This window comes from Papio anubis, chromosome 17 (assembly GCF_008728515.1).
Source record: "Papio anubis isolate 15944 chromosome 17, Panubis1.0, whole genome shotgun sequence".
NCBI lineage: Eukaryota > Metazoa > Chordata > Mammalia > Primates > Cercopithecidae > Papio > Papio anubis.
The window spans coordinates 56,434,708-56,459,171 of record NC_044992.1 but is presented as its reverse complement, the minus strand read 5'-3'; positions in this window follow the sequence as shown (position 1 = coordinate 56,459,171).

The window sequence follows — 24,464 nt, the reverse complement described above, 5'->3', positions numbered from 1 at the left end:
AGCCCTCAGCATGAAAATTACCATGGATGCGGGAGTCTAGGTGCTATCTTAGAAGAAATATTCTATAGTTCCTCAGCAATGGGGCAGGGGTGGGGATGGTAGCGGTGCCCATTTCTTTTTTCTTTTTCTTTTTCTTTTTGAGACAGAGTCTCACTCTGTTGCCCGGGCTGGAATGCAGTGGTGCAATCTCGGCTCACTGTAACCTCCACCTCCTGGGTTCAAGTGATTCTCGTGCCTCAGTCTCCCAAATAACTGGGATTACAGGCACCTGCCACCATGCCTGGCTAATTTTTGTATTTTTAGTAGAGACGGGGTTTCACCATGTTGGCCAGGCTGGTCTTGAACTCCTAACCTCTAGTGATCCACCCACCTCAGCCTCCCATAGTGCTGGGATTACAGGTGTGAGCCACCACACCGGGCCTGTACTGTTACCCTTTGAATGGATGTGGTAGCACTTAGATGGTTTTCTACCGAGAGACAACAGCACACCCGCCTTTGTGAACAGCCCCCTTTGTGTGTTCAGGAATCCTAGTCACAAAGAACAGGTGGTAGCAAGAGAACTGTGCCAGGCATTTTGCTCAAGGTAAACCTGATCCTCACAACATCCCAGGAAGATAGGCAAAGACAGAACCATTTTGTAAGTGAGGCTTATGATGCCCAGAGAGGTTGAGTCACTTGTCCAAGGTCACACAGCTAAATGTGGCAGATCTGAGACTCCAACTCAGGTCTTACTGATTCCAAGTGCAAACTCCACTAGCCTATTTCCATGCTATCTCTGGAGAACATGGAAACTCTGGAGAACAAGTCAACTGCTTAACACAGCACCTGGCACGCAGTAAAGGTTAGCCACTCCTGTTATCATTCTTGTTATTCCAAAAACTCAGAGCCGGGCGGCTGTCAGGGGATTGAATCTAAGGGTCCCACAGCCCCAAAGGCAAGGATAGACCATGTTTGTGCAGCATTCCCTTTAAGCTTAACAGCATTTGCAGCAGGAGGGAAGCCTCCTCTTCTACCCCATGTGGGAGTTTCACAGCCAGGGAAACCAAAGGCCTAGGATCACTCAGTGAGGAAGGCAGAACGGGACTTGAACCCAAATCTCCTGATTCCCACATCAACACATTGATTCCTTGGCTGGGCTGCCCGCCCATTCCCGTGAAGCCTGCTTTGTGTTAAGGCAGAGGTACAGAAAGCCTCTTTAACCTAGCTCTGACCAGGCGCAGTGGCTCACGTCTGTAATTCCTACACTTTGGGAGGCTGAGGTGGGTGGATCACTTGAGGTCAGGAGTTCGAGATCAGCATGGCAAACATGGTGAAACCCCATCTCTACCAAAAAATACAAAAAAATTAGCCAGGCATGGTGGCATGAGCCCGTAGTCCCAATTACTTGGGAGGCTGAGGCACAAGAATCACTTGAACCTGGGAGGTAGAGGTTGCAGTGAGCCGAGATTGTGCCACTGTACACCAGCCTGGGTGACAGAGTGAGACCCTGTCTCAAAAAAAAAAAAAAAAAAAAAAAAACCACTAGCTCTGAAAGCAGTATGGGGGAAGGTCATTTGACTATTGATGATTGCAGATAATTACTGTAGATAATTACTCAATGACTGTATTAGCTTCCTAGTGCTACTGCAACAAATTAGCACAGAATAGGTGGCTTAAAGAAATACACATTTTTTTCTCTCAGTTCTAGAGACCAGCAGTCCAAAATCAGTATCACTGCGCTGAAGTCAAGGTGTAGTCAGGGACGTGCCCCCTCCAGAGGCTCTAGTGGAGAGTGGATTCCTTATCTCTTCCAACTTCTGGTGGCTGCTGGCATCCTTCACTCCAAGCATCAAGGCCAGCATCTTCAAACCATTCTCTGTTCTGTCTTCTTAAAAGAACACCTGTGATTGCATTGCGAGCCTACCTGGATAATCTAGCATACTCTCCCCAATGCAAGATTCTCTCTCTTTTTTTTTTTTTTTTTTTTTTTTTAAGACAGAGTTTTTGCTCTTGTTGCCCAGGCTGGAGTGCAATGATACGATCGCAGCTCACTGCAACCTCCGCCTCCCAGGTTCAAGCGATTCTCCTGTCTCAGCCTCCCGAGTAGCTGGGATTACAGGTGCATGCCACCACGCCCGGCTAATTTTTTTTGTATTTTTAGTAGAGATGGGATTTCATCATATTGGTCGGGCTGGTCTCGAACTCCTGACCTCAGGTGATTCGCCCACTTTGGCCTCCCAAAGTGCCCAATGCAAGATTCTTAATCACATCTGCAAAGATTCCTTCCTTCCTTCCTTCCTCCCTTCCTTCCTTCCTTCCTTCTTTCCTTCCTTCCTTCCTTCCTTCCTTCCTTCCTTCCTTCCTTCTTCCCTCCCTCCTTCCCTTCCTTCCTTTCCTCCTCCTCCTTCCTCTTCCTCTTCTCTCTTTCTCTCACACTCTCTTTTTCTTTATTCTTTCTTTTCTTTCTTGACAGGGTCTTACCATGTTGGCCTGGCTAATCTTTTTTTTTTTTGTAGAAGCAGGAACTCACTATGTTGCCTAGGCTGGTGTCAAACTCCTGGCCTCAAGCAATCCACCTGCCTCAGCCTCCCAAAGTACTGGGATTACAGATGTGAGCCACTGCTCCAAGCTCCTTTTTCCATATAAAGTAACAGCGAGTACGGTAGTTCATGCCTGTAATCCCAGCACTTTGGGAGGCCAAAGCAGGTAGATTACTTGAGCGCAGAAGTTCGAGACCAGCCTAGGCAACATGGCAAACCCCTGTCTCTACAAAAATACAAAAAGTTAGCCAGGGGTGATGGTGCATACCTGTAGTCCCAGCTACTTGGGAGACTGAGGTGGGAGGATCACTTGAGCCTTGGAGGTGGAGGCTGCAGTGAGCTGAAATCGCACCATTGCACTCCAACCTGAATGACAGAGTGAGACCCTGTCTCAAAAAAGAAAAAAAAAAAAAAGCCAGTCCAGTTTCCAGGGATTAAGATGTGAATATCTTTCTGGGGAACCATATTTTAGCATACCACAAGTGCTAAATAGATTCACTTATCTACTAACTAACCTTCAAGGCCCTGGGGGAATGAAATCTGGATGGAGAATGCCAGTTAAATGGAGAGAAGAGGAAGACAGGTCTGGGGCCTGGGGTGAGCTCTCATCTACCAGGCTTAGGTAGGCCCTCTGGGTTTTGGGGATGCTAAATAAGCACTCAGGGTACTCACTGGATGCTCTCGGGGAGAAACTGGCAAACAATAGACCACGGGTTGGCTGCCTGTTTTTATAAATAAAGTTTTACTGGAAGACAGTCATGCCCATTTGCTTATATATTGTCTATGATTGCTTCTGAGCAGAGTTAAATAGGCTGAGTTGAGAAGTTGCAATATAAACCATATGGCCCTGGCCAGGCGCGGTGACTCACGCCTATAATCCCAGCACTTTGGGAGGCCAAAGCAGGCAGATCACCTGAGGTTGGGAGTTCCAGACCACCCTGGAAAACATGGTGAAACCCTGTGGTGGTGAGCACCTGTAGTCCCAGCTACTCGCAAGGCTGAGGCAGGAGAATTGCTTGAACCCGGGAAGCGGAGGTTGCAGTGAGCCAAGATTGCGCCGCTGCACTCCAGCCCGGGCAACAGAGTGAGACTCCATCTCAAAAAAAGAAAAAAGAAAGGAACCATATGGCCCACAAGCCTAAAACCCCCACTATCTGTTCCTTTAAGTAAAAGTTTGCCTATCTCTACACTACAGAAATATGGGAACAGAAAGATAATGCTCTGTTTATTTCCCCCCTCCCCCACCAGGGACTATGTCCAAGTTCGTTTTTTTAGTCTTTTTTCCTTCATGTTTCATTTTGAATATTTGTAAAGGTTATGTCTTCAAGTTTGCTGGCATTTTCTTCTGTGATATCTAATCTGGAATTAGCCCATCCAGTGCATTTTCCCACCACAAGCATTATATTTTTCATTTCTAGAAGTTCAGTTTGGATCTTTTAAAAAATATTTTCAGCCGGGCATGATGGCTCACGCCTGTAATCCCAGCACTTTGGAAGGCCGAGATGGGCGGATCATGAGGTCAGGAGATCGAGACCATCCTGGCTAACACGGTAAAACCCCGTCTCTACTAAAAATACAAAAAAAAAATTAGGTGGACATGGTGGCGGGTGCTTGTAGTCCCAGTTACTTGGGAGGCTGAGGCAGGAGAATGGCGTGAACCCGGGAGACAGAGCTTGCAGCGAGCTGAGACCACACCACTGCCCTCTAGCCTGGGTGACAGAGTGAGACCCCATCTCAAAATAAATAAATAAATAATATTTTCCATATCTCAATTAAACATGCTCAATCCTTCTTCTACCTTCTTGAATATAGGATATGTAATAGCTGTTATAATAACTGTTTTGTTTTGTCTACTAATTCTATCATCTGTTTTGTTTTTTTAAGAGACAGGGTCTCACTCCATCACCCAAGCTGGAGTACAGTGGCACCAGCATCGCTCACTGCAACCTCGAACTTTTTAGCTGAAGCCATCCTCTCACCTCAGCTTCACAAGTAGCTGGAACTACAGGTACATACCACAATGTCCAGCTAATTTTTAAATTTTTAGTAGAGGCAATGTCTCATCATTGCCCAGGCTGGTCTCAAACTCCTGCCTCAAGCCGTCCTCCCACCTCAGCCTCCCAAAGTGTTGGGATTACAGGCATGGACCACTGTACCCAGCCTCATCTGTGTACCTTTAAAGGTTATTTCTATTGATTGATGTTTCTCCTCATTATGAGTCATGTTTTGTCTTCTTTGCATGACTGATCATTTTCTATTGAATGTCGAACTGTGTCTGTACCAGCTATCAATCTATTCTCTCTCAGCTTCAAATCTACCCTTCCTTGCCTGCCCTGTGATAACTGAGCTGGACCCTGTAAGAATTTCTCCCTTGCCGTGAGCACGATGCTAAACTTTGTCAGGAGAGGGAGCTGGAGGAGCACTGTAGGTAAAAAGTTGCTTGCTTCTGTTTATTGTTTTCGTGTAATTTTATGGGTTTCTTGCTTTTAGTTCATGGCTGCCAGGGGAGTATGAGGAACATCCAGTGGTACTCACCCTCACCAAATTTTAGAAGTATCCCCACTGACAGCTTGCCATCAGGTTTCAGCAGTCCCCATGGGCAGACTCTCAGTGAGTCCCACAGGTCCCATGGCAGTTCACTTTCCAGCTTTAGCCCATCTGCACCCTGGTGGGGAGATTTCTTGCTTGCCAGTCTTAGCCATGGATCTATGCCCCCCAGCCTCCACCTGCTTGCACCCCAGATGGGAGTTTCTGTTTGTCCAGCAACTGTGGACCAGCTGTGGCCTGGAACAACACAGTAAACTTCATTACCCAGTGGGCTGTAATTTCACTTTGCCCCATGAAGTCTGAATTCCAGCTGTGGGTCTTCTCCCTTAGCCGTAGGATATTCTTTATTTGTTTGTTTGTTTGTTTTTGAGATGGAGTCTTGCTCTGTTGCCCAGCTTGGAGTGCAGTGGCGCAATCTTGGTTCACTGCAACCTCTGTTGCCTCCCAGGTCAAGTGATTCTCCTGCCTCAGCTTCCCAGGTAGCTAGGATTACAGGTATGTACCACCATGCCTGCCTAATTTTTGTATTTTTAGTAGAGACGGAGTTTCACCATGTTGGCTAGGCTGATATTGAACTCTTGACCTCAGGTGATCGATCCTCCCACCTTGGCCTCCCAAAGTGCTGGGATTATAGGTGTGAGCCACCACACCCGGTCTATTTCTCTTCTCTCACGGATTGTTGTCCTTGAGATCCGTTGCCTGACATCCAATGTCTTGAAAACCATTGTTTTATATTTTGTCCAGCTTTTTTTTTTTTTTTTTTTTGATTCACTGAAATCTTTTGTCCAATTTTTTACTTGTTTCAGGCTGGTCCCTGTTATTCCATCTTCACCAGAGGTGGAAGTCAAGTCTAATTTTAGAATATTCATTTACTCAACATGTACACACAAAAAATTGTGGAACACCAGCCATGGGGATGCAGCAATGAAGAAAATAAACAGAAATCTCTGCCCTCCTGGAGCTCCCATTCTTATGACAACAGATTAAGAAAATGTCTAATGCTGTGTGTGCTCACCGCTCATGTCCTGGCCTGGACCAGCAGGCTGGGAATCCACAACCATATCCCCTTCCCCATCATCGCTACTGATCTGTCCTCTTTCCTTCCCTCCTTAACCCCCTCCACCATGCCCACCACTCTGGAGGTGCCCCCTCCTCCTCTTTTCCAAGGTAATTCATGGAATTATTCAAACCGCCTTGTCTGTGCAATGCCTCTGGAAAGCTACATGATAAATGTCTTCCAAGCCTGGAAAGTGTGATTTATATTTTTAATTATATCTGTCTGGCATCACAGGAGGAGTTTTCCTCTTCCCCATCTCCACAGCATCACAGTTGGCTCTTTAGTGAATAGATCGAGATCAAACTTTGCTCCTTGCAAGGTCACAGATAAGCAGCCCTCATCAGCACCTTGCATCTGACAACTACAAGCCAAGGTCTTATTTATAGGCCCTGTTACATACTCGCCCCACACTCCCAGCTCATCTTTTATTGTTCTATTTTAAATTGGGAAGACAGCCAACCCCACATCCATCTCTTTCTGCCTTATCACCCTGCAGCACAGGTTGGATAATGGATACATATATATATTTTTTTAAATAACAGCTTGATTGAGATATAATTCATATGCCATAAAATTCATGCCCAGGAGTTCAAGACCAGCCAAGACAACACAGCAAGAACCCATCTCTACTAAAATAAAAAATACAAAAATTAGCCAGGCATAGCAGGGTGCACCTGCAGTCCCAGCTATTCAGGAGGCTAACGTGTGAGGATTGCTTGAGCCCAGGAGGTCAAGGCTACAGTGAGCCATGATCACACCACCGCACTCCAGCCTGGGTGATAGAGCAAGACTCTGTCTTTCTCTAACTCTCATAGTCCTAGGAAACTATGTATCAGTCTTCTGCCTCTGTGGATTTGCCTCCACTGGACCTTCCATATAAATGCAATCATAATATGTGACCCTTCGTGACTGGCTTCTTCCACTTAGCATAATGTTTTTGAGGTTCAAACATGTTGCGGCATCCATCAGAACTTTGTTCCCTTTTATTGCCAAATATTTCGTTGTATGGATACACCACATTTTATCCATTCATCAGTTGGTGGACATTTGGGTTATATTACCTTTTTTGCTATAATGAATACTGCTGCTAAAAACATTCATCAATTAGCCAGGCGTGGTGGCGCATGCCTATAGGCCCGGCTACTCAGGAGGCTGAGGCAGAAGAATTGCTTGAACCCGGGAGGCAGAGGTTGCAGCGAGCCAAGATCACACCACTGCACTCCAGCCTGGGCAACAAAGTGAGACTCTGTACAAAAAAACAAAAACAAAAACAAAAATTCATGTACACATTTCTGCGTGGTGGGCATAAATATTTAGCCTCAATTTCCAACAGCACTTTGGCCGAGGGTGGGCCTGGGACACAGAAAATGAAGGCGGCCACAAAACCCAGCCTGTCTTCTGACTGACACTGATCGAGCCCTCAAGGAAAAGGAAGACAGGAGAGCTGGCTTCCTCCTAGAAAACTCAGCCTAGGCCGGGCGCACTGGCTCATGCCTGTAATCCCAACACTTTGGGAGGCTGAGGCAGGCAGATCACTTGCGGTCAGGAGTTCGAGACCAGCCTGGCCAACATGACAAAACCCTGTCTCTACTAAAAAGAAGATACAAAAATTAGCCAGGCATGGTGATGGATGCCTGTAATCCCATCTACACAGGAGGCAGAGGCACAAGAATTACTTGAACTCTGGAGGAGGAAGTTGTAGGGAGCCAAGATTGCACCACTGCACTCCAGCCTGGGTAACAGAGCAAGACTCCGTTTCAAAAAAGAAAAGAAAAGAAAATTCAGCCTAATAAACAAGAGTTGAGGACTTGCTGTGTGCCTGGTTCTGAGATGGGAGCTGGAGGCTGTAGCCTCCCTTCCTCCTCCCTCTTCCTCCTTCCTTCTTTCCAGCATTCCTGTATTAGCATCTACTCTCTGTCAGACTCTCTGGGGGTACCCCCAAGGGTCTTAACCTAATTAAAAACGCAGGCAGTTGAATTCAGAATTGTAAGTGCCCCGGTAACTGACGTCGGGCCAGGACAGGAACTAGGGTCGCCCATGAGAGGGACACCCAACCCAGTTCTCGGGAATCAGGGAACGTCCCTCAGAGGTGGTGACCTTTGTTCTTCCTACATTATATTATATAAATTTCCAAACATACAGAAAGCCTTACATGCTCACCACCCAGGCTTAAGAGTTATTAGCATCTTGCTAGATTTATTTCTAACTTCCTTCTGAAGGATTTTAAAGTAAACTTCAGACATTGCAGCAGTTCACTCCCAAATACCTCAGTGTTCCTTTTTTTTTTTTGATACAGAGTCTTACTCTGTCATCAGGCTGGAGTGCAGTGGCACAATCTTGGCTCACTGCAACCTCTGCCTCCGGAGTTCAAGGAATTCTCCTGCCTCAGCCTCCCAAGAACCTAGGATTACAGGAGTGCACCACCACGCCTGGCTAATTTTTGTATTTTTAGTAGAGACAGGGCTTCACCATGTTGGCCAGGATGGTCTCAGTCTCCTGATTTTGTGATCTGCCCGCCTCAGCCTCCCAAAGTGCTAGGATTATAGGCGTGAGCCACCACACCCGGCCTCCTTTTAAAAACAAAGATAGCTGGGCATGGTGGCTCATGCCTGTAATCCCAGCACTTTGGGAGGTGAAGGCAGGCAGATCACCTGAGGTCAGGAGTTTGAGGCCAGCCTGGCCCACATGGTGAAACCCAGTCTCTATTAAAAATACAAAAATTAGCCAGACATGGTGGCACACGCCTGTAATCCCAGCTACTCAGGAGGCTGAGGCAGGAGAATCGCTTGAACGCGGGAGGCGGAGGTTGGAACAAGCCGAGATCTCACCATTGCACTTTAGCCTGGGGGATAAGAGCGAGACTCCGTCTCAAAAAAAAAAAAACAAAAAACAAAGATAATTTCCTACGTAGGATACCTTTATCACACCAAACGTAGGTCATCATATTTCTTTGATAATCCAACGCCCAGTTCATATTCAAATTTCCCCAGTTATTTCAAAGATGTTATGTGTAGTTCCTTTGTTTGAAAAAGGATCTAATTACGGTGGAGGTGACCTCTAACCTGCAGCAAGAAGGCAGGGTGAGAAGGCTTTGTAGGCGAAGCAGCTCCTGGGCCAAGGCTCAGGGGGACAGTCAGGGCTAGGGGAAATCGACGAACTCAGAGCTTGAGGAAGATGGGCCCAGTCCGGAGGCCCTACTTGCCCTGCTGTGTTCCCGCTGGAGGAGAGAGAGGGAGCCCTCCTGGGCACAACTGTGACATGCCCAGAGAGTGGGGCTCTGATGAAAGGGCCTGCTGGTTCTTGCTATGATCCCCAAGGCCTGACTCAGGACACACCTCGGGCTTGAAGGCCTTCTTCGAACCTTCTTTCAGTCAGGGGAGCAGTCAGTCCAACAACCCACGGCTCCGGAAAGTTCCCCCTGAAGATTGGTTCCTTCCTGCTCACCCTGTGTTCCCTATGGGGACAGGCCCTGCCTTGGACTCCCAGGACAGTGTCTTTCTACTGTCTCTCAAGACAGGCAGGGTACTTGTATTAATCCATTTTCACACTGCTGATAAACACATACCCAAGGCCGGTCGTGGTGGCTCATGCCTGTAATCCCAGCATCTTGGGAGGTTGAGGCAGGCGGATCACCTGCAGTCAGGAGTTTGAGACCAGCCTGGCCAACATGGTGCAACCCCGTCTCTACTAAAAATGCAAAAATTAGCCAGGCGTGGTGGCGGGCGCCTGTAATCCCAGCTACTTGGGATGCTGAGGCAGGAAAATTGCTTGAACCAGGGAGACAGAGGCTGCAGTGAGGTAAAATAGCACCGCTGCACTCCAGCCCGGGCAATAGAGTGAGACTCTGTCTCAAAATAAATAAACAAATAAATAAAAATAAAAAACATACCAGACGTACCCGAGACTAGGAAATTTACAAAAGAAAGAGACTTAATGGACTCGCAGTTCCACGTGGCTGGGGAGGCCTCACAATCATAGCAGAAAGGGAAAGGCACGTCTCACGTGGCAGCAGACAAGGGAAGAGAGTTTGTTGAAGGAAACTGTCCTTTATAAAACCATCAGATCTCATGAGACTTATTCACTATCACATGAATAGCATGGGAAAGACCCGTTCAATTACCATGATTCAATTACCTCCCACTGGGTCACTCCCAACACGTGGGAACTGTGGGAGCTACAATTCAAGATGAGATCTGGGTGGGGACACAGCCACACCGTATCAGGACCCTTCCTCCAGCCACGCTAGGACATGTGGCAGATCCTGACTCTAACAGCCCAAGACGGTGCTGTCTCTCCCCCAGGGCCCCATCGTCCAGCCCTCTCAACTCCAGGATGGGCTGCCATGGTCCTCTGGGTGCCTTTGCCTGGTTCTAGTCATGGTGTTGAATGTCAGAGAAGGAAATAGCTGCAGTCTCTGTTTAAAGCCCTGTCCTTTGAGAACAGCAGGTACTCTCGATGTGGGCTGTAGATGACCTTTTGAAAGTCAGACCCTGCTTCCCAGGAGCCTTTCATCGTGTTTCTGAGATATTGCTCTTCTCTCTTTGATGGAACTTCAGACAGAAGCCACTCTGCAGCCTGAGCCTGGCTGGGCTTTGAGTCCACTTAACAACCTAGGAGCCCTGTCGGATGTGCCAGAGGAGTATTTATAATCTGGGAGCAGAGATAGAGGAGTTAGGCAGGGGCAGCTGGCCCTCTACGACCTCCTGGCACGGCACCATGAAGCCCAGGGGTCTGGTCCCTGACAATTTGCTCCATGCAGCAAGGGGCAGGGTTGGGAGCGGTCTTTCTTATTCATCAGCCAGTCAATAAAGCATCTTTCCAGGTGGGGCTTTAGTTCAGGCCTTACGTTTCCCAAAACTTCTTTTGTTTGTTTGTTTTGAGATGGAGTTTCGCTCTTGTTGCCCAGGCTGGAGTGCAATGGCGCAATCTCGGCTCACTGCAACCTCCACCTCACGGGTCCAAGTGATTCTCCTCCTCAGCCTCCCAAGGAGCTGGAACTACAAGTGTGCACCACCACGCCTGGCTAATTTTTGGTATTTTTAGTAGAGACTGGGTTTCACCATATTGGCCAGGATAGTTGAACTCCTGACCTCCAGTGATTCTCCCACCTTGGCCTCCCAAAGTGCTGAAATTACTGGTGTGAGCCACGGCCCTCAGCCTCTGGAACTTTTTTTTTTTTTTTTTTGAGACAAGTCTTGCTCTGTCGCCCAGGCTAGAGTGCAGTGCCACAATCTTGGCTCACTGCAAGCTCTGCCTCCCGGGTTCACGCCATTCTCCTGCCTCAGCCTCCCGAGTAGCTGGGACTACAGGCGCCCGCCACCGTGCCTGGCTAATTTTTATGTATTTTTAATACAGACGGTTTCACCGTGTTAGCCAGGATGGTCTCGATCTCCTGACCTTGTGATCCACCCGCCTCAGCCTCCCAAAGTGCTGGGATTACAGGGAAACTTCTTTATCAGCTTACTTCATTAATCAAGCTGTCAGGAGTTGGGTAAATAATTCAGGAGGCTGATTTCATTCAGTCATTCATTTATTCACTCATTCAATATGCATTTTTGAGCACACACTGTTTTCCAGGTACAATTCTAGGGGCTGGGCATACAATGGTGAAAAAGACAAAGTTCCCACCCTTGCAGGGCTGTAGTCTGGCAAATCCACCTGCGTTTAATTGGTTTCAGTGAGAAACTGAATGGCCAGACCACTGAGGGCTCAAGTCAGCTAACCCACCACAGATAGGATCAGCAGGAATGGTGTGGGCAGCAGACCTAACGACAGACTGATATAATTTGAATATATATCCTGGCCAAATCTCACGTTGAATTGTAAACCCCGGTGTTGGAGGTGGGGCCTGGTGGGAGATGTTTGGGTCATGGGGGGCGGATCCCTCATGGCTTGGTGCTGTCCTTGTGATAGTGAGTTCTCAAGAGATCTAGTTAGGTTTGTGGCACCCTTCACAACCACCACTCTCTCTCTTGCTCCTGCTCTGGCCACATGACATGCCTGCTCCCACTTCACCTTCAGCCAGGAATAAAAGCTCCCTGAGGCCTCCCCAGAAGCCAAGCAGGTGCTGGCACCACGCTTGGACAGCCTGCAAAACCATGACCCAATTAAACCTCTTTTGTAAATTACCCAGTCTCAGGTATTTATTTATAGCAATGCAAGAATGGCCTAATACACCAGCTTTGGTCCCTGGACTACTAGAAGCATCTGAGTACCACAGTGGTGCCCACTTTGGAAAACCCTATTCTATGTCATCACGTACTGGTCATAAACCTTGAGACATTGCCCTAGTCATTACAACCAGCCTTGGCTGTCCCTAAATCCCCCTCAGGCACCCACTACTCATCCTTCCCTAGACAGGTCACTTCTATAAATGACACAGATCATCCATGACATGGGGATTCCACCTGAATTTACTTAGGGGAACGGCTCAAACCCTGTATTTTAACTACACCAAGAGATTCTTCTTCAAGATTCCTTTAAGGCTTTGTCTTAGTCTGTTCCTGCTGCTATAACAAAATACCTTAGTCTGGGTGATTTATAAATAGTAGAAATTTATTCCTCACAGTTCTGGAGGCTGGAAAGTACAACATCAAGGGACTGGCAGATCCAGTGTCTGGTGAGGGCTCCGTCTCTGCTTTCGAGACGGTGCCTTGTTGCTACACCCTCCAGAAGAGACGAATGCTGTGTCCTCACATGGTGGAAAGGGAGAAAGGGATGAAAAGGACAGACTCCCGTAAGCCCATTTATAAGAACCCTAATCCCATTCATGAGGGCAGGGCTCTCTGACCTAGTCATCTCCTAAAAGCCCTACCTCATGCATTGGGAATGAAATTTCAACACACATTTAGAAGAGACACACACATTCAAACCATAGTAGGGTTGTTCCTTTTAAACATTATTTAAAGGCACCCACATGTACGTAATAATTATAAGGGGGGCTGGGCACAGTGGCTCAGGTCTGTAATCCCAGTACTTTGGGAGGCCGAGGTGAGCAGATCACTTGAGGTCAGGAGTTCGAGACCAGCCTGGCTAATATGGTGAAACCCCATCTCTATTAAAAATACAAAAATTAGTTGGGTGTGGTGGCACGTGTGCCTGTAGTCCCAGCTACTTGGGAGACTGAGGCAGGAGAATTGCTTGAAACCGGGAGGTGGAGGTTGCTGTGAGCAGAGATCACACCACTGCACTCCAGCTTGGGCAAGAGAGCGAGACTCTGTCTCAAAAATAATAATAAGGGCTTTGGGCTTTACCTATATTAAATAATTATGACTAAATGTAAATATAAATGTAATTAAATTATTACATTAAATAATCTTCACAACAAGCTTGAGAGGTGGGTATGAAGAGTACCATGTTCTTTTCACAGATGAAGAAGCTGTGGCTCAGCAGGGTTGGGGGCAGAGCCAGGAGGAAATCTGCCACCTGCCTCCAGAGACCTACTTCGATGACATGTGTCACTCTTGAAACATTGCCACACTCTGGAGGAAGTTTTCCAGACTCCTCCGGAAGAGACTGGCAATTCCGGAAATGTCATCATCTCGGAAGTCCCAGGTCCCCAAACCCACTGAGTCTTTGTCAATTACAGATCCCCAGGGCCCCCCACCCCCGACCACCTGCGTCAGGATTTCTGGGCAGACACAACAAAATTATGTCAAAGCGCCCCAAACACTTCAGAGCCAAGTGGCCCCACAGCTGGTTTAGGGTCCTTTAGGCCTCTGGTCCTTTAAGGCCAGAACAGTTGGCGCCGGGGGAATTCGATGTGGGTGGAGGATGCGGGTGTGGGTTCCTCTCGGACCACCCTCTTTCAGGTGGGCTTCCAGCGGGCAGGGGCCAGGTTTTCTCTGCACTGGTGGGTGGGCTTGCTCCTCTCTGTACATTGGACACAGTGGAGACAAATTTCAAGAAAGGCTCAGGCTGAACAGAGGATAGCCCTAAGGGTGGGCTAGATTCATGGAGAATGTATCACGGACTAGTCAGTCATATAAAATAGTTGAGCCTTATTTTTGTTCACCTGAGGTCAATTCCATGAGGCCCTTGGGATACCCACTGGGTCCATGAAAGCCCCGAGATAAAAGACCCAGCATAACATTTTTGCTACTTATGGAGCTATACCATTGCTCGTTTAATCCTTCCTTGGATTTTTTTTTTTTTTGTCTAAGAGTAGTTGCTTAGTTTGACCACGAGGTAGCGCTAACGGGCTTGGTAGCCAATGGGTGGGGGTGTGGTAAACCTTGTGGACTTAAAAGGAAAATCTCAACATTGCCCCCTTATTAATTAATCAAACCTTGGATTTTTTTCCCCCATTCTGCACTTTCCAAATTTTCTGTAATGAGTTTGCATTGTTTTTACAGAAGCAGAATAAGGGCAGGGGTGGGGGACGATAGGGAATCACTACGCAATGATAAACTGTTATTTTGACATATTAACTTTAGACACTGTCTTTATGTGGCTGTAGTTATAGGATATGTGTATTTGTTTTATTGGAGTGCAGTGGCATGATCACAGCTCACTGCAGCCTCGATCTCCTGTGCTCAAGTGATCCTCCCATCTTAGCCTCCCAAGCAGCTGGGACTACCGGTGAGTGCCACCATGCCCAGGTAATTTTTTTGTTTTTCATTTTTTGTTTGTTTGTTTTGAGACAGTCTTGCTCTGTCACCCAGGCAGGAGTTGCAGTGATGTAATCTTGGCTCACTGCAACTTCTGCCTCTCAGGTTCAAGCGATTCTCATACCTCAGCCTCCCGAGTAGCTGGGACTACAGCTGCATGCCACCATGCCCGGTTAATTTTTGCATTTTTAGTAGAGACAGGGTTTCGCCATGTTGGCCAAGCTGGTCTCGAACTCCTGACCTCAAGTGATCCACCTATCTCGGCCTCCCAAAGTGCTGGGATTACAGGCGTGAGTCACCGCGCCCAGCCTGTTTTTATTGTTTTGTAGAGGTCTCCCTTTGTTGCCCAGGTTGGTCTCCAACTCTTGGGCTCAAGCAATCCTCCAGCCTCAGCCTCCCAAAGTGCTAGGATTATAGGTGTGAGCCATCAGGACTGGCCTGTTTTATCATTTTTAAACTTGACGTTATAATAATTTTTTATGTTACTACAGGTTCTTCACGAACATTTGTTACTGCACATTTTATAGTGACCATATATTGAGGGCTCACTTGCAACCATGCAAACACTTTGCTGTCTCAGGTGCATTTTTGTGTAGTCCTCACAATGGTAAGGCCTAACCTGTGAGGTAGGTATTACCATCACCCATATTTTATCTGTAAAATGATGCTTCGAGAAGGCAGGTCACTTAATAGTAAATAAATGGTGGAGTAAGTCTTTCTAACGTCACTGCCTTTCTCTAACCACAGTGCTATTTCACTGGATATGACCGTGACTTAATTTACCTAGTGTGCCCATTTAATTTGGCCACATTTCATTATCAATAGCACTGCAGAAAACATCTCTATGTAGAAAGTTTATTCTGCATTCAGGAAATATTTATAGAAGTGGACTTGATAGCCTAAACATTTTGAAGACTCTTGATAAATACTCAATGCCAAATATGAAGGAAAAAAATCAGGAAAACTTAACTCTGGCTGGCTATTTTATGATATTAAGGAATTATTGTTACTTTTTCTAGGCATGCTAATGTTATTGTGGTCATGTATTTTTAAAGATACATAACGAAGTACTTACAAATGAAATAATATATTTGGAATTTGTTTGAAAACACAATTGAGAGAGGAGTAGGGGGTTGATGAAAAAAGATTAGGCATGTGTTGCTCATTGGGTTATGGGTACATAGGCGTTGATTCTGCTGCTATCCTCTCTGCTTTTGTATCTGTTTGAAATTTTCTTTCTCTTTCTCTTTTTTATTGTTTTATTTTTTTATTTTTGAGACAGAGTCTCGTTCTTTCACCGAGGCTGGAATGTAGTGACAGGATCTCTGCTCACGGCAATTTGCACATCCTGGGTTCAAGCGATTCTCGTGCCTCAGCCTCCCAAGTAGTTGGGATTACAGATGCATGCTACCATGCCCAGCTAATTTTTGTATTTTTAAGTAGAGACAGGATTTCGCCATGTTGGCCAGGCTGGTCTTGAACTCCTGACCTCAGGTGATCCACCACCTCGGCCTCCCAAAGTGCTAGGACTACAGGTGTGAGTGCCCAGCCTTTTTGTTTTGTTTTGTTTTGAGACAGAATCTTGCTCTGTTGCCCAGGCTAGCGTGCAGTGAAGTGATCTCAGTTACTGCAACCTCCACCTCCCAGATTCAAGCAATTCTCCTGTCTTGCCCTCCCGTGTTTGAAATTTTCTATGATTAAAAAGTTTAAAATATACAGATGAGGAAACTACTGAAAGAAAAAAAAGCTTAAAATATAGCTATAAAACAAAAGATCCGAGAGTCTACAGGACAAGCCAGCCCCATGATTCCTCTTCTGCCTAATTAGTGAGAAACACAGAAGAAAGGGGTAGCTTTCTAGAATAGTTTTGTTCAACCTCCTCTCCCATCAAACAAAAGTTAAGGTTTCCCTAAAACCAAAACACATCACTCTATTTTGTTTTTCAAAAACTTGTATTTATTTTATTTTATTTTATTTATTTCGAGACGAGTTTCACTCTTGTTGCCCAAGCTGGAGTACAGTGGTACAATCTTGGCTCACTGCAACCTCTGCCTCCTGGGTTAAAGTGATTCTCCTACCTCAGCCTCCCGAGTAGCTGGGATTACAGGCACCCGCCACCACACCCAACTAATTTTTGTATTTTCAATAGAGATGGGGTTTCACCATGTTGGCCAGGCTGGCCTCGAACTTCTGACCTCACATGATCCGCCCGCCTCAGTCTCCCAAAGTGGTGGGATTACAGGTGTGAGCCACTGTGCCCAGCCAAAAACTTGCATTTATTTTAAAATAGGATTATAAAGTTGGACAGAAATTTTAAAGGTCTGGTCCTTATTCTTTTAAACCTCTGTGTTTTTTTTTTTTTTTTTTTTTTTAATGGAGTCTTGCTCTGTCATCTAGGCTGGAGTGCAGTGGCACAACTTCGGCTCACTGCAGCCTCCACCTCCCTGGGTTCAAATGATCTTCTCACCTTAGTCTCCCAAGAAGCTGGGACTACAGGCATGCTACCAAGTCCAGCTGCTATTATTATTATTATTATTATTATTATTATTATTTTACTTTTTTTGTAGAGATGGAGTTTTACCATGTTGCCCAGGCTGGTCTTGAACTCCTGAGCTCAAGCAATCCACCTGCTTGCCCTCCCAAACTGCTGGGATTACAAGCATGAGCCATTGCGCCCAGCCATAATCAATAATCTTATGACAATTTTACACACACACTTCCCAACTGTAGTTTGATGCAGCCCTTGTTACATTTCTAGAAACGTCTAGTGTTCCCCTTTACAGTGAGGAAACTCACCAACCATTATTGGACAAAGTCCCTTGGGGGAGGTCACAGCATCAAAAGGAAAGAGAGTTACACCTCTTGTCAGTTTGTAAACACACAGACACACAGACACACACACACACACACACACACGTGCGTGCACATCCTTGGTTTTACTCACATCCCTATCCTTCCCCCTACTCTGTCTGGGCAGGCACTTCCTGTCCACCCTCCCACATTGTTTTCCCAGGACACTCATGCCTCACCTGGCCAACTCTGCCAGAATCAGCAGCCAGGCTTGGGCCTGTCACATAGCACTCATGTAGCTGGTTCCCAGTGGGCTAGACTCAAAACCACACCCCTCTTAATAGATCTTGGCTTTTCAGTCTTCAGGAGTCCTTAAGAGAAAGCAAAATTTAGCATACCCTTTTTTTGTCCTTTAGCATCACTCTTTTTTGTCCAGACTCAGCCACAGAATCAGGAATTTCCTCATGGAACTGCTCTGCTCCCTAGATGGGACTTGTCAGTTTGAAGCTTCTGGGGCCCAGGAAGAAGTGATGTCTGTCACACCTTGCGGAAGGAGAACAGAAACTCAGGGCCAGGCAGGTGGCTCACACATGTAATCCCAGCACTTTGGGGTCTGAGGTAGGAGGATCGCTTGAGCCCAGAAGTTGGAGACTAGCCTGGGCAACATAGTGAGACCCTATCTCTACAAAAAATGCAAAAATTAACTAGGTGTGGTGGTGCATGCCCGTAGTCCCAGCAACTCAGGAGGCTAAGGTGGGAGGATCACTTGAGCCCAGGAGGTGGAGGCTGCAGTGAGCCGTGATGGCACCACTGCACTCCAGCCTGGGTGGCAAAGCCAGACCCTGTCTCAAAAAAAAAAAAAAGAACAGAAACTCTGGTTCATCCCAGCAGCTGTTAGCCTAAAAATATCTCAACTCAGCACGCAGTAACTTTTTTCTCTCTCTCTTTCTGGCAGATGAGGCTGGAGCCAGACAGGACCTTTCCAAACGCTAGCTGGATAGAGTATGTTGTGTCTAGAAAAGCTGGGAGAAGGACAGAGAAGAACTGAGAAGTGTTTCCTTGAGTTCAACAGGCCCAGAGAGGGTCTTTCACGGGCCCCTAGTGGATTTCACTCTTTCAGCAACCAAGTGTTTCTAGAGAGCCTCTAAAGGGCCTGGTCTTGGGAAAGGAGGGAGGGGACAAGGTCCAGTTTCTGCATTCCTGGAGTCCACAGTTCAGGAGCAGAGATGCTAATAATTATGTGTATGGCTCTTTTGATGTGTCACATGGGACATATGCAAGGGGCCTCAGGAGAGGACCGGAGGGACCTAGGCCATTCTTGATTTACAACCCCGGGCCAAAGGAAATGTGTTTTCAGGACAACAAGGCTTTGATTCCATCTTTAGAGGAAGGAGAACTGAAGCTTCTGAGTCCAATAAAGGTGAAGAGGTCTGAGAAGGAGATCGGTATTGATACAAAAGATTGGGATTGAATATGGATTGATCTCCAGAAAGAGAGAAAAGGCAAAGTTTCAAGTGGTTCCCTGGTTCAACAGAGTATATAGCAGGTGCATGGATTCTATAGCCAAGTTCTTGAAAGGGTCACTGAGACACAATCCCTGCTGCACAGGAATCCTGAGTGATGCCAGCTAGGCTCCAGCCGTCACATCCTTCTGAGCTGCCGCTGCCGTGAGCAGGTCTCCATGAATTGCTGCCTGTGGTGGGGATTCTTCCCTGGTCACCGCCCATAGGCGGGATCGTGCAGATGAGGGCCAAATCTTCTTTATCAGGCATTGTAAATTTTGACACTCAACTTTTCTCTGTTGCCTAAACACCATTTTTTGTTTGTTTGTTTTGAGACGGAAGGAATCTCGCTCTTTCACCTAGGCTGGAGTACAGTGGCGCGATCTTGACTCACTACAACCTCTGTCTCCCGGGCTCAGGCAATCCTCCTGCCTCAGCCTCCCGAGTAGCTGGGACTACTGGCATGTGCCACCATGCCCAGCTAATTTTTTTGTGGTTTTGGTAGAGACAGGGTCTCACCATGTTGCCCAGGCTGGTCTTGAACTCCTGAGCTCAAGTGATCTGCCCACCTCAGCCTCCCAAAGTGCTGGGATTAGAGGCACAAGCCACCGTGCCCAGCCCCTAAACACCATTTTAAGAGCAATCATGGAAATTGAGAAGGGAAAAAGAAACACTAGTGATCCTGTCACTCCCTGTATCAACGTTTTATTTATGCATTTTTATTTTTATTTATTTAGATTGGTTGATTGACAGGATCTTACTCTGTTTGTCACCCAAGCTGGAGTGCAGTGGCACAATCATGGCACATTGCAGCCTTGACTTTCCAGGGTCAAATGATCCCCCTGCCTTAGCCTCCCGAGTAGCTAGAATTACAGGCACATGCCACCATGCCTGGCTAATTTTGTTATTTTTTTATTTTGTAGAAATGAGGTCTTACTATGTTGCCCAGGCTGGTCTCACACTCCTGGGTTCAAGCAATCCTCCTGCCTTGGCCTCCCAAAGTGCTGGAATTACAGGCATGAGCTGCTGTGCCTGGACTGTATCAATGTTTTACATTTTCTATTTTCAGCCCTGTGTAAAAGATAAAGAGAAAAGTTCACAGGGACATTGTCTGGTGATCCTAGTGGACATCTCATGGCCTACCCTGGCCAACATTCCACCCTTGCATTTTCCAGCACCAGTGGACGGATTGACGTCCTTTCTTAAGTCCGATCTGCTGGACCACCACAAATGTGTGACCTGAGTGCTTAGACTTGACATCTCTCCATCCCACCATGGCCTGGAGAGAACAGAAGAGCTCATTCTAAGTGAATCAGGCTTGGATAGACTGAGAGGTGGCCAATGGATGTTTTGATCTCTAATTTTTTTTTTTTTTCCTAGATGGAGTGCAGTGGTGTGATCTCGGCTCACTGCAACCTCCGCCTCCGGGGTTCAAGTGATTCTCCTGCCTCAGCCTCTCCAGTAGCTGGGATTGCAGGTATGCGCCAACACACCTGGCTAATTTTTGTATTTTTAGCAGAGACAAGGTTTCACCATGTTGGCCAGGCTAGTCTCGAACTCCTGACCTCAGGTAATCCACCTGCCTGGGCTTCCCAAAGTGCTGGGATTACAGGCGGGAGCCACTGCTCCCGGTCTCAATGGATGTTTTGAAAAGGATTGTATAAGGGCCAAGTAAGACAGAGACCCAGACGTGACCTCTGGATTTGGCAGAGTGGAGATCATCAGTGGTCTGACAAGAGCAGTTTTAGGGAGCAGAAGAGGCAGAAGCCACTTTGGAGCAGGTGAAAGAGGATGATAGGAGAGGAAGAGAACTGTTTGGAAAAGTTTTGCTGTAAAGGACAGCTGGGAATGGAGCAGCAGCGAGAGGGGTGATAGGCAAGAGGAAGGGAATTTTTCAGAAGGGAGATAGGAGAACATGTTTGGATGCTGATGGGAATAATCTGGTAGACAGGAAGAAACTGATTTTGCAGGAGAAAGGGGGAAATGGTTGCAATAGTAAAGTCTCAGGAAGCTAGAGAGGTTACGCCTTCTGTGGAAAGAGCGGTCACAGAGGTCTGAGAGTGGCAGAGTGAACTCACCCAGGTAATATAGGCTTGCCAGCCAGGGCCCAGTGCCCATTTGAGATTTGTGATGATTGTTTTGAAGTGGAATCATTGAGTAACAGCAGAGGCATGAGGTGAGAGAGGATGGTGGCTGTGGGGTTGGATTTGGGACAGAGTTTGGACATGCCCAGCCCAGGACTTGCTCATGGATTGATATGACCGGGAGAGGATGAAATCAAGGACAAGGATGAAACTGAGACAACTCATTGTTCTTGACTTGAGTAAGTGGATGGGTGGGTGCCATTGATGAAGAGAGGGTGGGCAGAGCCTAAGAGCTCTGTTTGATGCATGTTAACAGGAGATGATTTGAGATGATTATTAGCATCCAACAGGCGAGACCCAGCAGGCAGTTGGACAAGTCTGGGGTGTAAGGGGAAGGTTGCTGTTTTCTCTTCTGCTCTGCAATGTATGAAAACATCCCATGGGCTGGGCCAGGGTATGCGACATTCACCATCATAATGTGCACACAAGCAGAGGAAGCGCTTCTGAATTTCCCACTAGACTGCGAGCTCCTTGTGAGAAGGGCCTGGATTTTGTTCACTAACACCTTGTAGGGCACCCCAGAACCCAGCAGGCATTCAATCAGTATTTTCTGCTGGATAGATGAATAATGTTATAGTCCTCCCAGCCTCTGGAAACCAGGTGGCTTTCTAAAGTCTGGGACAGGTACCTTCTTAGTTTAATGAGGTCTTACTAATTATAATGGTGACAATGATGCTTTGGGGATGACTTATAGTCAGGAAGGGCCAACTGGTCTTCTGAATAATGATTTAAGTAGGTCGCACCGTGATGGCTCAGAGTGACACGGCAGGCCAGGTGAGTGTAGGAGGGTGGAGTGGGTGATTGGATATACAAAGAAGGCAGTTCCAATTCTGCCAGTAAGCTGGGTTTGTTTTGTGACCTTAGGCCAGAGACTTGGCTTCTCCAGGCCTCAGTTTCCTTTTTTTTTTTTTTGAGATGGAGTCTCGCTCTGTTGCCCAGTACACAGTGGCATGATCTCAGCTCACTGCAACCACTGCCTCCTAGGTTCAAACGATTCTTCTGTCTCAGCCTCCCGAGTAGCTGGGATTACAGGTGCCCACCACTATGCCCGGCTAATTTTTGTATTTTGAGTAGAGATGGGTTTCACCATGTCGGCCAGGCTGGTCTCGAACTCCTGACCTTGTGATATGCCCGCCTCGGCCTCCCAAAGTGCTGAGATTGCAGGCATGAACCGCCACATCTGGCCCCTCAGTTGCCTTTTTACTTATTTATTGTTTTAATGGGAATGATAGGGATCTATCCCCTGCCCCCAGATGGCCGTAGACACACTAGTAAAAGTGATCATCATCATGTTTCTTTCTTTTTTTTTTTTTTTTTTGAGATGGAGTCTTACTCTGTCACCCGGGCTGGAGTGCAGTGGCACTATCTTGGCTCACTGCAACCTCTGCCTCCCAGGTTCAGGTGATCCTGCCTCAGCCTCCTGAGTAGCTGGGATTAAACGTGCCTGGCACCACGCTAGGCTAATTTTTGTATTTTTAGTAGAGGCAGGGTTTCACCATGTTGCCCAGGCTGGTCTTGAACTCCTCAGGCGATCCACCCGCCCTGGCCTTCCAAAATGCTGGGATTACAGGCACGAGCCACCGGGCCCAGCCGATCCTGGTGTTTCTGTGGCAAATAAGGGAACCTAATAAACCCAAGGCTGAGTATTCATTCTCAGAAGCTGGCTTCTCATCTCTGCTCTAGGAAATGTAGCCCAGGCCCTGGACACTGTGAAAGAGGCCAGTCATGTTCTAGCAAAAAGACAACTCCAGGACTTGGCCTTGAGTAAGGGTAGATGGCAGACGGTCCGCATTTGTTCCTCTTGTCACCTGTGTGTCACAGGGCCCTGTTGGGAACGTTTGTAGTGTCCTCTAGCTGAACTGAGCAGGTGTAACCCAAAAGGCAGAGGGCCTGTACTGCTCTCCTCCTGCCAAATCGCACAGCCCCATGATCGAAACACCAGGAGAGTTTCAGGAGGAAGTGGGTGCCTGGGGTTTGTGAGCGCCTCAGAAAGAAGGGAGAAGGAACTAGCATGCGGCGGAGGACAGAGATGCCACAGATGCTGGAGTTCCTGCAAGAATAAAGTATGACCCTGCTAGGAGACATAACACCACAGAGAGATGGAGACTAGTAGAATGTGTGGCATGGAATAGCCCAACCTCTGCGATGTTATAGAAGAGGAAGCTGAGACTCAACAAGGGTCACCCATGTGTTCACCAGATCTTTTGTTTTCTTTTTTTTCTTTTTGGAGACAGAGTCTCACTCTGTCGCTCAGGCTGGAGTGCAATGGCGCAATCTCGGCTCACTGCAACCTCCACCTCCCGGATTCAAGCAATTCTCCTGCCTCAGCCTCCCAAGTAGCTGGGATTACAGGCACGCGCCACCACACCTGGCTAATTTTTTGTGTTTTAGTGGAGATGGAGTTTCACTGTGCTGCCCAGGCTGGTCTCAAACTCCTGAGCTCAGGCAATCTGCCCACCTTGGCCTCCCAAAATGCTAGGATTACAGGTGTGAGCCACCACGCCCATCCCACCAGATATTTTTCAAGAGTCAATTAGATGCCAGAAGCTCAGCCAGCTTATGATTAAATATTGCAGTACAACACATCACTCCAAAACTCGGGCTGAACACAACTGCCATTTTATTATGTCACATTTCTGTGGGTTGACTGAGCTCAGCTGTGTGTTTTGCTGTCTGTGGTGATAGCTAAGGTGTCTAGGGCATGACATGGCTGGAACCTCCAAGATGGTCCATGCACAGAGATGCCAACCAGTGCTAACTCTTGGCTATGAGGTTCAGTGAGGCTTTCACCTGGAGTGCCTCAGTTCTCTTCTATGTGGTTTCTCCATGTGCCCTGTGCTTCTTAAAGCATGGTGCCTGGATTCCTAAGGTCAAGAAGTGAAAGCTTCAGTTCTCTTAAAGCCTGAGCTTAGAAATCCCAGAATGTCACAGCTACTGCATTCTACTGCACAAAGCCAGTCATGGGGTGTTTTATTTATTGTTGCATAACAATCCCAAAATGTGGTTTAAAATGACGATAAACATTTATCTCTCACAGTTTCTGTGGGTCAGGAATTATGTAGCAGTTTTTCTGGGCAGTTCAGTTTGGGAGTGTCCATGAGATTGCAGGGAAAATGTTGGCCAAGGTTGTACTCATCTGAAGGCTTGACTGAGGCTGGAGGATCCATTTCCAAGGTGGCTTACTCATATAATTGACAAACTGGTGCTTGTCGTTAGTGGGTAGTCTCAGTTTTTCTGCACATCCAGCCTCTCCACAGGCTGCCTGAGTATCTTCACAACGTGATGACTACTTTTCC